This window comes from Triturus cristatus, chromosome 5_2 (assembly GCF_964204655.1).
Source record: "Triturus cristatus chromosome 5_2, aTriCri1.1, whole genome shotgun sequence".
NCBI lineage: Eukaryota > Metazoa > Chordata > Amphibia > Caudata > Salamandridae > Triturus > Triturus cristatus.
The window spans coordinates 658,012,357-658,030,948 of record NC_140588.1 but is presented as its reverse complement, the minus strand read 5'-3'; positions in this window follow the sequence as shown (position 1 = coordinate 658,030,948).

Below are 18,592 nucleotides of genomic sequence, written 5' to 3'. Positions count from 1 at the left end.
TGGACTATTGTAATGCCCTACTGCTAGGGATAAATAAGGCCCAGCTGAGTAGGTTGCAGGCTCTGCAGAATGCTGCAGCGAGACTGCTTTTGGACATTCCCAGAGATCAATCAATCTTGGCGGGAATCAGAACTCTACACTGGCTCCCCGTACAACCGTGAGTGGAATTTCAGGCCTTATGCCTGGTCCACAAAGCCGTCTTTGGGGGAGGAGCCAAGGATATTCAGAAAATACTGACTCCCTATACCCCCGGCCGTGCCCTAAGGTCCAGCACCCTGAGTCTTCTTCAGGTGAGCAAGATTAGGAGAATTAGGTGGGGCGGTAGAGCCTTCTCAAACTGCGCCGCAGGACTCTGGAACAAGCGCCCTCTTTTCCTAAAATCTGTACCAAACCATCAATGCTTCAGGAAGGGCCTGAAGACTTGGTTGTTCTAATGGGAGTCTTCGCTTAAGACTGATTTATCTCCACACTTACCAGCGCCAAGACGCTACGGCATTCGAGCGCTTTAAAGACTTATATCCTATCCTATCCTATCCTTATATCCTAACCACAACAAGAAATTCAACAAAAACAATGTAGTTTCCATAACTAAGTGCATTTGCCTTAGAGGCAGTGGCCATTACCCGTCTCACGGCACACTGTGCATGACTTTCCATGTACTGTTAACATCAGAGCCCCAGTCCAAGCCCCATTTCAGAACCTGTAACACAGACTGCTGAACCATCCGATACTACCACTTGCATTTATCTGAATAGGCATCATAGTCATCACAACTGGCATAGCATTATACTAATCTAATAGTCCACCTCAGCAGAGGAAGAGGATTACCACAGTCACCCCAGGTAATCAGTCAGACTGGGCATTCGCGTCTTCAGAAGAGGCCACAGTTTCTGTCACAGACCGTGCTATCAGTATAGCGTCCCTTTGACTGTCTGTTATCTGCTCTGGCGACAGATGTCTTTCGCTTCCGGCACCTGTCCGTCATCCCTGGTCAGGTCTGTCGCGCAGAACCCGCTCCATCTTCGGCTGTTGTCGTCGGCTGGACTGAGAGGAGTGCCGCGAATTCCGTGGAGACTTCTAGCCAGTCCGCTGCTTCCTCCGGACAGTCAAAAAACAGGGTCTTTTGATCATGGATGACCTTGAGTCTAGCTGGGAACAACAAGGCATATTTCAGGTAATGGAGCCGGAGTTTCTTTTTGAAATCTTGAAACGTAGCCCTCGCCCTCTGTACCGCCAGAGTGAAATCCGGGTAGAGAGAAATTGTTTTGTTCCCGAATGTTACTGGAGCATTTTCTCTGGCTGCACGCAATATTGTGTCCCGGTCTTTATAGTTCAATATTTGTGCTATAATCGGCCTGGGTGGCACCCCGGGGAAGGGAGGCCTAGGCGGCACCCTATGAGCACGTTCCAAGATATAGTGTTCTGTTAGACATACTGGCGCCACCCTCTCCCTCAGCCATTTTGCTCCTCTCTGGGGCTCCCTTCCGCATCATCCACCCTGTCTTTAAGTCCTTTCAATTGGTGCTGTAGTTGTTCTATCTGAGAGGATTGCGTCGTTTGCTGGGATAAAATGTCGTCTAGGGCCAGCCTCTTGGATTTGACTTTGTCCGCCAGCTTCGTGTGATCTGCTTTCAGTAGATTGAAACTCGCAGTCAGGGTACCAATTTCAGTTTTGATCACAGTCCTTGAGTCTTGTATCTCTATCATATCCAATTTGTCTTCAGTTCGAACGGGTTACGTAGGTGGAATCACCTCAGGGTCAGGGCTGTGCATCTGGGTATCTGGTACCATTCCCGATGGGTCTCTGGGGAGCTGGGGGTCCAGTTGCTTGATTCTGGAGTGCCCCATGCTGCCAAAGAACTAGGACAAGTTATATTGCCACTCTCGCTCCACAACACCACCTGTTGATTGGTAGCTCCCAGTTGCTTCAAGTTGCTGTGCACCCCAAACTGTACCGTCCAAAGGGCCACCTCACTCGTAGCACAGCACAGCACCTCTCATTGTGTTACCGCTCATACCAGCGCACCAGCAACAACCAATGTCCGCTTCGTCCACAGTCTGGCTTCTCCACGCTGTATCTGTGTTCCAAATGCTCCTTGTTCAATCTAGACAGAGCCCGTGGTAATGTCCCATTAGGTCCAGCCTCATCTCCCAGTACTTCCTCTGGCTGGCGGTCACACAGACAAGCAAGGAGTTAGACCCAGGGAAGTGCCAAAAACAATGTTACTTTATGTCTGCATCACAGTCTGGGTCGTGCTCCACCTGCGATCTACACGTTGCACAAGCCCCCGCCAGCTTCCTCAATCTTATTCTGGCTTAATCCAGGTTATCAGGGGTCTGTGCGCAGTCTACTCCACCACAAGGCACCGCCAGGCATCTCCCATGGCGGGACAAAATTATGCCGGTCAAATATCCCTCGCTGCAGTGACAGGCTTTTCCCGCCAGCCTCCCTACTCACCATGAGTGTGTTGTGCGAAGCCCCCAGCTGCACGGCCTATTCCCACATTGGCGCTCACCTCCTGTGTCCACATCAGCCGTTGCAGGCTAATCCGCCGATTCGGGCGTGTCCCAGCACCAGTGCATAGACTAGCTCCGGCCCTGTCCCAGCTCGAGTCACTGTCCGTTTGGCGGCCGCCTTATCATGAGCGTGTTCAGGGGGTGAGGAGCCTAGATGTCCCACACAGAATTTGCTCACCAGGTCCGCCGAGTTCCAGCCTGCGTCGTAGCTCCACCCGCCATCTTGCGCCGCTCCGGCTCCTTCGTATCTCTCACAGCGGTGGCCCTCAGTTCACAGCCCCCAGTCTCCTGCCTCAATCCAACAAGGAAAATGTTACTCTCTTCAGTCGCTCAGCTCCCAAGTACCTGGGCCACAAAGCACGAGTTCCCAGCCAATGCCATCTCAGTGCCCCTCCTCCATTACGAGCTCAATTTCTGATGTTGTTTGAAGAGCACACACAAGCTTTAAATGACTCGTTTTCAGAGTCTTCGCAAGCCGCCAGTACTCCGGTGTCCAAGGCGCCAGTAAACAAGCGCGGAGGGTCCGGTGTCAACAGAATAATTGTCACTGATCTCCTCTAGCTCGCGTCCGTCATGCTTGGCGGTTGTCCACGCCACCTTCTATAGCATCAATTTCTCACTCCCACGACTCACTTCGCTGATACAGATCCACCTGGCAGTGAGATTGCTGAATCAGATGCTGGACTGCTGAGGAAAATACCTAATATGCAGAAAAAAAGCAGTGCCAAATTCCTTGAATCATCTGCTATGGGGAAAGGAGTTACGGGAACACGACATGTCACTGGCTAGGGTCTATTTACAGGAATCACTGGAAAGCACAGAGCTCATACAGCTCTGGAACACTAAGCCTGGGCATAGTGGGGCTACGCAGAGCATCACAGAGTTGAAAACTGTTAGAAATGGAGGTCTCTGGTTGGCAGTGGTTGGCCACTGTCCAAGCACGGACCCTTCTTTCTAAGTCAGAGTGAAGGGCTGCACCCCCTTGACAACCCCTGCTCCACCCTGGTAACGTAGCACGAGCAGTTAGGCTAATCTCAGAGGCAGTGTGTAAAGCGTTGATGATCATACACAGTAAATACAGTGAGGAACACTACAAAGGGACACAACACAGGTAAGTATCAAAGAAAATAGTTATATTTATAGAGACTTATCACAAGACCAAATAACGAGGAAATCACAATACTGTATAAAAATAATTCTCTCTGGATGCTGCAAAAATAGTTCAAATGGGTAAGGTAAAGTTCAGTTCAGGACAGTGGTCTCTGCGACCCCTCTACTCACAGTTCTGAGATGTTGGCAAATAATCCACAAGTAATGTCGCTCCGGCAGGTTAGTGATATTTTTCCTCACGCTCTGGTTACGGCTGCTCGCTAACGGGGGTTAGCGACGATTTTCTGGGCTCTCAGCAGCTGTAGCGAGGATTTTCGGGCCGCAAACGTGCGGTGCGATGATCAGGCCAGCGGGCCCTCAGCGGCAGCGATGTGACGAGTTTCCAGACGCTCAGCAACTGTAGCGATGATTTTCGGGCCGCAAACGTGCGGGGCGATGATCAGGCCATCAGCGGCAGTGATGCGACGATTTTCTTTAAGCTCAGCAGCTGCTGCGATGATATTCTGGCCGCAAACGTGCAGGGCGATGATCAGGCCAGCGGGCCCGCAGCGGCAGCGATGCAATGATTTTCTTTACACTCAGCAGCTGTAGCGATGATTTTCTGGCCGCAAACGTTCGGGGCAATGATCAGGCCAGCGAGCCTTCAGCGGCAGCGACGCAATGATTTTCTTTACGCTCTGTAGGTGTAGCGATGATTTTCGGGCCGCAAACATGCGGGGCGATGATCAGGTCAGCGAGCCTTCAGCGGCAGCGATGCGATGATTTTCTTTACGCTCTGTAGGTGTAGCGGTGATTTTCTTCACGCTCCTCGGCTGCGGCGGCTCGCTAACAGGCCTTAGCGACGAAAATGAAGTCTACTGGTCCTGAGACTTCATTGCAGGGTCAAGATTAAAAAGTTCTCTTACAGCTCCTTTTCCCTCCTTTTTCCAATCCAATGAAAACTACTGCAGGCCAATCCAGGGAACAGCCCACAACACCAGGACAGTCCTCTCCTGCAGCTTTCTTCAGTTCCACGGACAGAGGTTGGTCTTGAAATCCAGGGGCAATACAAATTGTAGGGGTTTCAGCACAGATATTTATACCCCAAAAGTCTTTGTTCTAAAGAGTCATAAGTCACTGAACCCAGCCAGAACCAGTTCTGTCCAGCCCTGGAGTACTTTGTTTACCAGGCTGCATCCTTCCTTTCAGAAAGAGGGGGTCTGCCCTCAGACGCACAGTGGGAGGTGGAGCCAGCATTCACCTTGCCAGGCACAGCCCTATTCAAGTGCAGGAGCTACCCCTCCCCTCACTCCAAGGCAGATCTCACTATTCAACCTAGGTCTGACTCAGCCTGCCCTGTCCCTCCAAAACCAGACAGCCAATACACATAATAGCAGAGCACACTGGAAGGCTTAGGCAAGAAAGTACCTACATTCTAAAAGTGGTAGTTTCAAACACAGAATATAAAAATAACCTTCACTAAAAGATGTATTTTAATATTCTGAGCTCAGGCATACTAAATTTGTTTTTCTACCATGTTCTATGGGTCAGTTAGGACTATAGAATGTAATAGCCAAAACCTCCCATTCTGGCCTATGGAGAACAGGTTGCCTTCAGTAGTGAAAAACGAAATTGGGTGTAATTCACTACCAGGACATGCTACACACATCAGAGCATGTCCTACCTTACACATACAATGCACCCTACCATAGGGGTGGCTTACATGATGCCAAGGGAAGGTTCAGGGGCTGGGAAGTGGGTGCACTTTGCAGCCAAGGTGGCAGTTCTAGACTGCACACAGACACTGCAGTGGCAGGTCTGAGACATACGTTAAAAGCTGCTTCTGTGGGTGGCGCTAATCAGCGCTGCAGGCCCACCAACAGCACTTGGGTTACCAGCCCTGGGCACACACAGGCCACATTACTAGGGACTGACAGGTAAACCAAATAAGCCAATCAGGGACACACCAATCCATATGTCATCTTTATACAGGGAGCATACAGGGAGCATCCGCGCTGCGGCACTGAATGGCAGTGGCGCAGCGCCCAGAGCATCTATCACCAGAGAAACAGAGGAGGCACAGTGAAAAAATGGAAGGGAGACTTACGCCAATGGTGCCAGGTCTAACAAAAACAAACTCTGCCTCCCACCCGCGCATGCGTGGGTTACCGTGCATGCGCAGTTTTGACCATGAACGCGAGGAAGAGGGCAGCCCGGGGACGCCGCAGCTAAGGTAAGGGTTTTTTCTGTACTTAAATAGTTTTTAAAAATGTTTTACTTATTGCTAATAGGGAGGGTGGGTGGCAGGGGGCTGGCCAACTCGGCTCCCCTGCGGAGTGTGCGGAGTTTTGTCTACTCCGCGTTCTCCGCGGAACGCGGAGTAGACAAAACTCTGCTCACTCCGTGGGCTGAGCGGAGTTCTCTGCCCACGGTTATGGAACACCCCCACCAGTCACCAGGTATTCAAGCAGACTGTCCAGAAGACCTTAAAAATCCACTCCGTCATGGAGGACAATGCATTACTATAAAAAGAAACACACGGATGGAAAGTGGCGGCTGCTCCAATTATGGGGTGGTAAACCGACATGAGCAAAAATACGGGGGGGTCAGGAGTGAGGGGAAATGTATTTAAAAATACACTTATCTGCTCCTGTGCCCGCTGCCTCGCATCTCCTCTCTGGACGCGTGTCACCCTTCACAGCTTTGTTCTCATGCTGGTAATACTAGCATGAGGGCAGCATTGTAATTGGACTGAGTGGGTTGACTTGACACTAGCTCAGGCCTAGGGAGCCTGGGTCTTTTCCCCAACCCGACTATTGGCACACAGCTGGGTTAGAGAAACATGAGTACTCATGTATGTTTGGCCAGCTTACGAAGCCAGTCAAACAAACATGCACTTACAAGTGGTCAATACTCCTCCCTAAATCGTGAGGCTCGGCAGGATGGCCCCACCCTGACATCAGCTGACAGAATTGAAAAATTTCATTTTTCAGTAGAGCTACGCTCCTCTGCCATATCTGGTGAGCCAACCCTGTGGATGAATGACATTGAACAACTATAAAAACTTGGCACCAATATTTCACCACACGGTATTCAGCTGTAGTCAAGGTGCAGTTCTTAAAATATCGACTGGGTCTGTTATCCGCTGTGTCGCCTATGCATGGCTGGGAAGGAAGATCCACTCCACCTAGTCTGTTCCCACAAAGTGATACAGGGTGAAAGGAGACAGTTCTTTAAAAAATCCTTTAATCATAGGGGAATACGTTCGAGAAGGCAGACCGTGCTGGCCTGCTTCAATCCAGAGGACTCTCAGTTGAACTGTCGCCTTGTTAAATTTTGCGGTAAAATCAGTCCACTAGTGGAACCACTCCTCCTTAATCTTGATCCCAAGTGGATAACATTGGTAGCACTGTTTTGCACTTTTCTTGCACACACACATTATCCTACCTTAAATATGTTTTAATGCTCATAAATGGGACCAAGTACGGGCACAAACTCATCAGTGGGGTACCCCAACAGTGGAATCATCCATCCTCACTCAAATCTGTTTACAAAAGGATACAATCGGCAGCAACCTTTTGGCACTTGCACTGTATCACAAACATATCATCGTTCATAACTTGAACAAAGTGTTAATCAGAACAATACATCCTTGAGGGCGTAGACGGAACTAGCGGGGTCTAATTCTCTTAACATTTTTACACTTGCACATATGTGTTTTAAACTTGTGATACAGCACCTACTTTATTCATGCATTTATGGGCTATGTATCTTGTATTTTAAAATGCGTTGTTTCATTGCATTGGTTTTAATTAACCACGCGATTTACTAAAAATCTTAAACTATTGCTGAAATCATGTGACTAATTGGATGAGACTGTATGGAATTGAAAAAATTGGTATAGGATTGTGTTTTTGAAGGATACAATAAATATAATAAGGATATGGGGTGAAGATGTAAATTGTAATCAATGTGGAAAAGAAGGCAACATTTATACTTGTGATGTTGGAGTGTGAGAGATGGTAATGGTGTATTGGTGTTGAATGAAAGGATGTGAAAAGGTAAATGAATTTTGAATGGCTGTATGAATTGATAGATAATTCTGGTAGGAGGACTGGATGCAGTAAGACTTGAACTGAGTTAATAATTGGTGATATTGCCAGATCGAAGAGTGATGCAATATTTGTAGTGGTTAGAAACAGTAGTGCTTCAAATATGACTTACTTGGGTTTCTTTGTTCTAGGAACAAGCTTGAATAGACATTATTATAGGTATTCTAGGAAGCAGAGGTTTAATTATGGTTTATCAGTTCTAATATGCTGGTTTTAGATTGTACAGCACAAATCTATTTCAAATATGGGATAACAACTTGATAATGCTCTGAATCTTTTTCGACATACTGGCAAAATATTATCAACAGTATTATGTTAGTCTCTCAAATATAATAAACAATACCATGTGGATAATGTTTTCAAGTTAAGAATGTTCATTGAGGATGAAGTGGAAGAAGCAAAGCCAGTGCTAGAGGACATAATAACGGGAAGGGTGAGGAGCCATTCCCCGTCTACCCCTCCAGGCACTGAATATGCGAAGGGAGAGTCCTCCTCTAGCACTAAACCCACACAGTTAACAACAGCAGAAGAAGAAGAAGAGTGTTGTGCCATGGCACAGGGTTTTGTAAATGAGGAACTATCAAAAGTAGACCTTGATAGGATTTCACTAGTAGGAAGTGGCATATGCTGGCAGCAAATTGGGTATGGAGCGCAACACTTTAATGAAGGCATGCAAAGGGAAAAACATCATAATGCCAAAAATTACTCACCTTCTAAGGTGACAAAAATGTTACAACACTTCTCTAGATCACACGTTAGGATGCGTGGGGCCATGCAGGCTGATCTGGGATATTTGCACATACGCCAAACGCACAGCCAACAATGCAGCAGTCCTAACAGATGCATACGCCAAACCAAGAAACCCCCCGGAGGCTCAAAGGGACAGTCTATCAAAGGCCCACTCCCCTGCCACCGCCCCCAGACACTCCCCAGTAACATAGAGAAGGGTGTGCTTAAAGAGTGACAGATTAAAATGCCCAGCCATACTAAATTACCTAGTTGAGGGCAGGCCAAAGTAAGTCACTTGTCATAAATGCATGATAGACAGTGTGAGAAGTTGGCCTGATGTATGATGTCACTAGTTCTAGTGTACACCTTATATCAGTCCAAATACCCTTATGGTGATTGGTTGTAAAGTCAACCTTATAGACCAGCTATCCTAGTGGTAGCATGGACAAGAGCAGTCTTAGGCTAAACTCTGAATGGCATGTGAAGCCAGCTGTGATACCACATATAATCCCTTGCATACCAAATGAAAGGACACCACAACAGATATATATATAAAATAAAGTGTATTTATTCTAGTCAAACCCTCAGCACTCTTTATGAGATTAGAGGTAAGTACAACACAGTCTTATTTAAGCATACATTAAGTCACACAGGTAAGTAATACAGTTAGGCCCTAGGGGCCACGCAAACCATATACTAAGTAAGTGGTATAAGAACCACTGTCACGGAAATAGAATAGGCCTAGGCCTGGGGAATCGCTGGGGCTACACTACACTAGCGTTAGTTAGGAAGTGGGAGGCCCACGGGATTCGTGTGCAGAGTGGAAACACTCACGCGTAATGCGTAAAAGTCAATAGCAATAGTACAGTTTAGAAAACGGTAGATTTAGGACACTTCCGGAGTAGCTAGGAAGTTGAGACTTGAAAACTAGACACTAGGATAGTCACTATCCTGATGAGCACCGGAGTACCCAAGTTACCTAGCCCACAGGCTGCGGGTGCATAGGGGTGAAGATGCGTCGTTTTCGTCGTCGACTCCTATGGATGCCTGAAGAAAGATGCTGACAGGCAGTCAGTGAAGAGTGTCCGGTGGATCCCAAGGCTGGGATCAAGAAGAGAAGAAACCTGCAAGCAGAAGGGACAGAGTCAAGGTCACTAGCCAGTGACCACGTGGAACCAGGAAGGAACCAGGCGATGTCGTGAAGATTGCAGGTGAAGGTGAAGCTTGTCGCTGCAGCCAGGAGGACCAGGAAGCGTCGAGGACGACCAGGACCAGGAGGCGAGCTGTCCCACGAAGGTTCTTGATGTCGGCGGCGTCGAAGTTGGACTAGGACTCACCAAGCCTTGGCAAGCGGAACCCACGAAGAACGAAGGACTTGCTTCTGGTGCAGACCAGGAAGGTCTGGGGTGCTTTTTCTTTGCAGAGAAGCGGGAGCCAGTCTGGAGGAGCCAAACCAGTGCAGAAGATTTCAGGGTGCGTCGTCACAAAGGCCACTAGCCAGCGGGCAAGCAACCGGACAGACGCGGCAAGCAGGAAAATGCTGAAGGGCCCCACGCAGGACTCGTGGAGTGTGGGGGGCTGATCTTCGGTGCAGATGGTGCTTGGGGTTGGGGCTTCTCAATCCCCGGTGCACAACTTCGAGGGTACCTCAGAAGCTGCGCTTTAAGTTACTAGCCACTTTTTCCAGGTAGCCGGTCCCACGTCGCTCGTCGCCTCCACGGATCTCAGCTCTGCTGTAGATGTGGATCAGGGTCGGAGAAGTCTGGAAGTCAAGGCTCTGGTCAGGCTCTGCAGTCGGTTCCTCGTAGAACGTGGGCAAAGCAAAGGGTAGTCTCTTGACGGTGCCTGTTTGCACAGGGTAGCCACTCCTTGGCTACAAGGGAGATTCTTCAGTCTTCTTCTTTCGTCGAATGTCGAAGATCCAGAGTTTCTGTTCAGTTTTGCAGGTTCAGGATAATCTAAAGTCTTGAGGCCCAACTCCCACTCTTATACTAATCTGGGGGGCTGGGATACCTGCTAGGTCACGCCTTATGGGTGGGACCTGGGAGGGGGTGGTTACACCCACTTCCCTTTGTCCAGTTTCGCGCCAGAGCTGGGGCTGGAGTGCCCCAGCGCCGGTTTGAACTGGACTATGCAAGGAACACCTTGTGTGCCCCAGGCATGTCTCATTCCTTTCAGCCCACCCTGCCCCAATACACTAAAGGCTGTCTGGGGAGGTGCTAGCACCTCCCCAAGCAGGAAACCTATTGTCCAGGCCTCCCTGGCTGGGATCACTCCCAGCAGCAGGAGGTCAGACTTGTGTCTGTGGCAGCAGCATCCATTTTGTGATGCTGAGGCTTTGGTTAGAGTTAAACAGCAAAGTAGGATTTTAACATGTCTCTCCCTCTAGAAGGAAGGGATAATATCCTCATCACCAGAAATGGTATGGGGGTATTATTCCAAAGTGTTAGACACCTTACACGACATGTTTTGATAAAGCCAAACCATAGTTACCATAACCGTTTAAGATTATAAGGCACTTTAAGAGTATATGGTAGGCTATATCATAGAACAGATATAAGGACATGGTTCCGAAAGCTGCGGACAGGCTCAGCTCATGCTAGAGCACCATCTCACATGTTACCAAGCACTCTGCCTCCAGGATTGTTAAGGCCTGCCATAGGAGTGACTGATAGGTACACATGTGTCTATATATAAGGGTAGATATAGGCATACTATATCTAAGCAAGGGGTGATTACACGACCTTGCCCCAGCTGAGTGATCAGCCAGTTGTGTCTGATTGGAAGGCCAGACCAGGGGTGGCATAATACATGCTGCAGCCCCTGGGAGGCCTAGGGTACACCTATGCCCTGGGTACCTAGGGTACACTGTACAGGGTCCAATAAGGTGATCCTTACCAATTGGGAATGTACCTAGGGTACATGGAGTCCATTTTAAAGAGAGAGCAGACAGCCTGAGACCCTGAATGGCAGGATCTCAGGCCAACTAAGTCGAAAAACCAGCTAGACACTAGGCAAAAAGTTGGGGGTAACCATAGTCAGATATCCACCTTCCTACACAACCCCCCCCCCCCCCCCCAAACGAAAGGAGATAAGGCTGGCCTTGACAAGGTAAGCCTCTATTGCCTAAGTGGCCATATAAGGAAGAACCAGCACTGGCATGGTTACCCCCTGTCTCATGGTCCACTAAGCAATCCCTCACCCTAAAGGTATCATAGGCTCTCCACCATAGGGAATCACTACCTTTGGTGTGTCTTTGCAAAGTAAAAGGCTGGTGTTGAGATGGAGTACTGAAGTGAGTGTCCTCAAAGTGAGGCCTCAGCTTCCTCCAATCATCCTCCACCATGGATGCCTTTCTTTCTTTCACTGAGTTGCACTGTGCTCTCAGGGTCAGCCTCTGGCTACCTAAAGCTGGAGGCTGGGTCCCTTTTGTGGGCTTACTGGAGGGACAGGTCAGGTTTGGGGCCCTAAGGTCCCAGGTTTGCCTGTGCCCAACAGAATCCCTCTGGGGGAGGTCCCTAACTACCTGTAAAGGGGATCCCTCAGGAATGTTTTTACCCATCACCTGGCTAGGGCTACTAGCCAGGCAATCCTCATTCTTTTGATGGGGGGGTTCTTGTGGACAGGGGCCCTCTTGGGGTCCACTGGCCTCCCTGACCTCTGCAGCCCTGGGCTGACTGAGGCAGGGTAGAGAGAGGCAGGCTACCTGCACCAGACTGGGTCCCACCTTGGAAGGGGCCACTGACATCAGAGGCTCTGCCAGGCCAGGCCTGGCTACCTCTGGGGCAGTTCCTTCACAAGGGGTGAGGTCAGATCCCTGAGGAGGCTGACCTTTTCCTAATGTCTGGGGAGAGGGAGACTTTTCTTCCTCCCCACTACTCTCTGTTTGTGTGGAGTGATCCATAGTTTCAGGCTTCACTACACCTATGTCAGTCTGAGTATGGGCTGAGACCATTACAGCCTTGCCAACCTTTTCAGGGAGGCACTCAGTTTGGGTTTGAGCTGTGACTGTCACAGCTCTGCCAGTCTCTACAGGGAAGTCTGTCTTTGCCTGGGCTGTGGCTACCACTGCCCTTCCAACCTTTTCAGGGAGGAAATCTACTTGGACAGGGGTTGTGGCTGGCACAACCCCACTACCCTTTTGTGAAAGGCCTACCATTTTAGAATGGGTGTCTTGTTCAACTCCAGCCCATCTGAGAGTTCTAAGTCATTCCCCAGTAAGCAGTCTACAGGCAAGGTTGGGGACACTGCCACCCTTTTAGGGCCAGTGACACCTCCCCAGCTGAGACATACCTCTGCCATGGGATGACTGTTCTGTTTGCCATCAATGTTAGTTACCTGGTAGGAGAAACCAGGCAAAAGCTGCTCAGAGGGAACTAGCCTATGGGCCACCATAGTGATGCTAGCTCCAGTGTCTCTGTAGGCCTCAGCTTTTCTACCATTGATGTAGGGCTCCTGTCTGTACCTAACCAATGTGTTGGGACAGGCAGTGAAGTTGGCAAACCCCATGCCACCATCACAGACAAGAGTAGCTGCTGTAGGGGAATTGGCTAAGCCAGGATCCCCCTGTGTTCCCCAAGAAAACCCAACCAAATTTTGGGGGGCACTCCCACCACCTGGGGGATTACTGCTGACAGTAATAGGTGGTGTGACAGGAGTAGTTGGAGGAACAGTTTTGTTTTTAGCCTGTGGGCAACTGCTGTCAGTTTTCCAATGCCCAGGTGTTTTACACACATGGCAGTAAGGCTTTTTAACTGTGGTAGAGGAGGGAGCTTGGGACCCACCACCCTGTGTGGAGTTTTGGGGCCCTGAGGAAGATTTCTCTTTTGTTTTATCCCCACCCTTCTCTTGAGGCTTGGTGGTATCTTTCTTTTGGTCACCACCCTGATTTTTAGGCCTAATCCTGGTCCTGACCCATTTATCTGCCCTCTTTCCCAATTCTTGGGGAGAGGTCAAATCTGAGTCTACCAGGTGTTGATGGAGAAGCTGGTTCTGACAATTACTAAGGATCTGCTCCCTCATAATCAAGTTGTACAATCCTGTATAGTCCTGCACCTTGCTGCCATTTAACCAACCTTCCAAAGCCTTAGTGGCACAATCCACAAAATCAGACCAGTCCTGTGTCTGTGTCTTCTGGGTGTCTCTGAACAACAACCTATATTGCTCAGTGGTTAAGCCAAACCCATCTATCAGAGCACTCTTCAGGACTTTGTAATTGTTTGCATCCTCATCACTGACTGTGAGGAGCTAGTCTCTACCTTTGTCAGAAAAGGAGAGCCACAAGATAGCTGCCCACTGACTCTGGGGTACCTGCTGTACTTTGCAGGCCCTCTCCAAAGCAGTCATCCATTTGTGGATGTCATCCCCATTCTGATATGGGGGCACTATCTTGCTTAGGTTTCTATGGTCATAAGACCTATCCCTATCTCTAGGAATGTTGCTGCCACCAGTGGGTTCTGACCCACACAATTTTTGCTCTCTAGCCAGAGCAAGCTTCTCCTTGGCAAGGGCAAGTTCTTCCCTCTGAATCCTCAGATTAGCTTCCCTCATTCTGGCTTCATGCTCCTTTCTCTCAGGGGAAGTCATTCCCCTGTGAGAGGAAGCATTAGAGATGTTAGAGACATGGGAGTGGATGGATTCCCTTGAAGGGGATCTGTCCCTCCTGCTTCTCTGTGTAAGCCTACTTGGGGGTCTGTATGGGGGGTCCCCATTCAAACTCCCATGTAAGCTTAGGTTAGCCTGGCTAAGTCTTCCTACTTGGTCCTGGCTGTCTATCTCTTCATCTGAAGTCTCCTCTGACTCCTCTGTGGTGGGTAGACCCTCCTCTGTACCTAGGGTACCTGCCTGAGATGCCCTAATAATGTCATACTCCTCTAGGAGTTGTCTTAACTGAAGGAGGGTAGGGTTTGCACCCTGTTTTATTCCTCTGGAGGTACACAAGTGTCTCATCTCCTGGAATGTTAAGGTATCATATCTAGAGGGGGTCTTTTGCAGACCTGATCCTCCTGAGGGAGCATCTACTTGATCTCCTCTCAGAGACATGATCTAGTGAGGGTGTGGTGTGTGCACCTACCTACACTAGTTGTATCTACTAAACCTCTCTAGTAGTTGTAGTCAGGGTGTGTTACTCCCTTCAGCCTACAACTACAAAGTCCAGTAGGACTTAAGTATTATAATCTATGTTATATGTACCTAGACAATATCTGTGTGATCTTTCAATTTAGTATCTCAAGATTACAATGGTATTACAACAGCAAGCTCAGATCCCAACCGCTGCTCACCAATGTGAGAAGTTGGCCTGATGTATGATGTCACTAGTTCTAGTGTACACCTTATATCAGTCCAAATACCCTTATGGTGATTGGTTGTAAAGTCAACCTTATAGACCAGCTATCCTAGTGGTAGCATGGACAAGAACAGTCTTAGGCTAAACTCTGAATGGCATGTGAAGCCAGCTGTGATACCACATATAATCCCTTGAATACCAAATGAAAGGACACCACAACAGATATATATATAAAATAAAGTGTATTTATTCTAGTCAAACCCTCAGCACTCTTTATGAGATTAGAGGTAAGTACAACACAGTCTTATTTAAGCATACATTAAGTCACACAGGTAAGTAATACAGTTAGGCCCTAGGGGCCACGCAAACCATATACTAAGTAAGTGGTATAAGAACCACTGTCACGGAAATAGAATAGGCCTAGGCCTGGGGAATCGCTGGGGCTACACTACACTAGCGTTAGTTAGGAAGTGGGAGGCCCACGGGATTCGTGTGCAGAGTGGAAACACTCACGCGTAATGCGTAAAAGTCAATAGCAATAGTACAGTTTAGAAAACGGTAGATTTAGGACACTTCCGGAGTAGCTAGGAAGTTGAGACTTGAAAACTAGACACTAGGATAGTCACTATCCTGATGAGCACCGGAGTACCCAAGTTACCTAGCCCACAGGCTGCGGGTGCATAGGGGTGAAGATGCGTCGTTTTCGTCGTCGACTCCTATGGATGCCTGAAGAAAGATGCTGACAGGCAGTCAGTGAAGAGTGTCCGGTGGATCCCAAGGCTGGGATCAAGAAGAGAAGAAACCTGCAAGCAGAAGGGACAGAGTCAAGGTCACTAGCCAGTGACCACGTGGAACCAGGAAGGAACCAGGCGATGTCGTGAAGATTGCAGGTGAAGGTGAAGCTTGTCGCTGCAGCCAGGAGGACCAGGAAGCGTCGAGGACGACCAGGACCAGGAGGCGAGCTGTCCCACGAAGGCTCTTGCTGTCGGCGGCGTCGAAGTTGGACTAGGACTCACCAAGCCTTGGCAAGCGGAACCCACGAAGAACGAAGGACTTGCTTCTGGTGCAGACCAGGAAGGTCTGGGGTGCTTCTTCTTTGCAGAGAAGCGGGAGCCAGTCTGGAGGAGCCAAACCAGCGCAGAAGATTTCAGGGTGCGTCGTCACAAAGGCCACTAGCCAGCGGGCAAGCAACCGGACAGACGCGGCAAGCAGGAAAATGCTGAAGGGCCCCACGCAGGACTCGTGGAGTGTGGGGGGCTGATCTTCGGTGCAGATGGTGCTTGGGGTTGGGGCTTCTCAATCCCCGGTGCACAACTTCGAGGGTACCTCAGAAGCTGCGCTTTAAGTTACTAGCCACTTTTTCCAGGTAGCCGGTCCCACGTCGCTCGTCGCCTCCACGGATCTCAGCTCTGCTGTAGATGTGGATCAGGGTCGGAGAAGTCTGGAAGTCAAGGCTCTGGTCAGGCTCTGCAGTCGGTTCCTCGTAGAACGTGGGCAAAGCAAAGGGTAGTCTCTTGATGGTGCCTGTTTGCACAGGGTAGCCACTCCTTGGCTACAAGGGAGATTCTTCAGTCTTCTTCTTTCGTCGAATGTCGAAGGTCCAGAGTTTCTGTTCAGTTTTGCAGGTTCAGGATAATCTAAAGTCTTGAGGCCCAACTCCCACTCTTATACTAATCTGGGGGGCTGGGATACCTGCTAGGTCACGCCTTATGGGTGGGACCTGGGAGGGGGTGGTTACACCCACTTCCCTTTGTCCAGTTTCGCGCCAGAGCTGGGGCTGGAGTGCCCCAGCGCCGGTTTGAACTGGACTATGCAAGGAACACCTTGTGTGCCCCAGGCATGTCTCATTCCTTTCAGCCCACCCTGCCCCAATACACTAAAGGCTGTCTGGGGAGGTGCTAGCACCTCCCCAAGCAGGAAACCTATTGTCCAGGCCTCCCTGGCTGGGATCACTCCCAGCAGCAGGAGGTCAGACTTGTGTCTGTGGCAGCAGCATCCATTTTGTGATGCTGAGGCTTTGGTTAGAGTTAAACAGCAAAGTAGGATTTTAACATGTCTCTCCCTCTAGAAGGAAGGGATAATATCCTCATCACCAGAAATGGTATGGGGGTATTATTCCAAAGTGTTAGACACCTTACACGACATGTTTTGATAAAGCCAAACCATAGTTACCATAACCGTTTAAGATTATAAGGCACTTTAAGAGTATATGGTAGGCTATATCATAGAACAGATATAAGGACATGGTTCCGAAAGCTGCGGACAGGCTCAGCTCATGCTAGAGCACCATCTCACATGTTACCAAGCACTCTGCCTCCAGGATTGTTAAGGCCTGCCATAGGAGTGACTGATAGGTACACATGTGTCTATATATCAGGGTAGATATAGGCATACTATATCTAAGCAAGGGGTGATTACACGACCTTGCCCCAGCTGAGTGATCAGCCAGTTGTGTCTGATTGGAAGGCCAGACCAGGGGTGGCATAATACATGCTGCAGGCCCTGGGAGGCCTAGGGTACACCTATGCCCTGGGTACCTAGGGTACACTGTACAGGGTCCAATAAGGTGATCCTTACCAATTGGGAATGTACCTAGGGTACATGGAGTCCATTTTAAAGAGAGAGCAGACAGCCTGAGACCCTGAATGGCAGGATCTCAGGCCAACTAAGTCGAAAAACCAGCTAGACACTAGGCAAAAAGTTGGGGGTAACCATAGTCAGATATCCACCTTCCTACAGACAGTACCAGGACACAGTACACTAGCGTGATGGTGAAAAGTTCCCAGGTCAGCTGCTCATATGCACAGCATGCCAAGACCCTGAATACAGACTAAAGCCTCCCTTTTCTCCTCGAGGTGTGCGATTGGGATCTCTCTAAATTTAGCTTTCTGGATTCAGATTTACCATCTTGGTAAGATGCCAGGGTAATTGACACATTACAGTATTCCATAGACAAGTCGCCCCATTGGAAAGAATTGTGAGCTCCCTAACAGCTATAGAGGTAGCACAAGGATAAGCATCTGCATACCCAGTGGTAACCAGTGGCCAGTGGTGGAACCAAAAAGAGGAGGGGGAGAGTCCGGAGATGAGGTAGAAGGTTGAAAGAAGTAGTTAAGCATAAACAACAGAAAGTGACAGAGGAGAAGATAGATTGGTAAAAAATAATAAACACCACTCAAGAAAAGGACGAAAGTTTATCTCCTATTTTGACCGCTTTTTGCATGTCTACCAACAGAAAAGTGGAATCCAAATCCCTTTTGAAGAGACCCTACCGGCCTTTATCACCGCTTTTGTCCACAAACTGCGACAACCAATTCGGACACATTTACAGACCTCTTTTGTTTGTTGGCAACAAGAGATGATAGAAAAGGTACTAGCTGCAGCCAAATACTGTGCCGACTACCAGATACACTTGCAAGATACAAACACAGAGAAAGTTAAGAAGGAAAATGTACATCTGATGGTGGTACAGGAGCAGTTTTACAATGGTCAGTGGACCATGGGTAAGGGCAGAATAAGGGGATGAGCACAGACAGGAAATGATAGGACAGCCTCCCAGACCCTACCAGGAAAGGTGTGCTTCCACTGTAATGACCCAGGACATTGGAAGGCCAATTGCCCCCTACTAAACAACAGACCTTAATAGACAGCAAGGCCTTACAACAGCCCAAACAATTTATTGGACATGATACGCTTCTCCACCCCAGCTAGTCCCAGCAAGGAATAGGGGAAAATGGATTCCAGAGGATGATATGGCAGATGGTTTATCGCCATAACCCTGGCACCTCCAGAGACATTTTAGGGGTGCTCGAGAGTGGAGGACTGCCTGATAGTACTGGCAATAACAGTGGACCAGTCT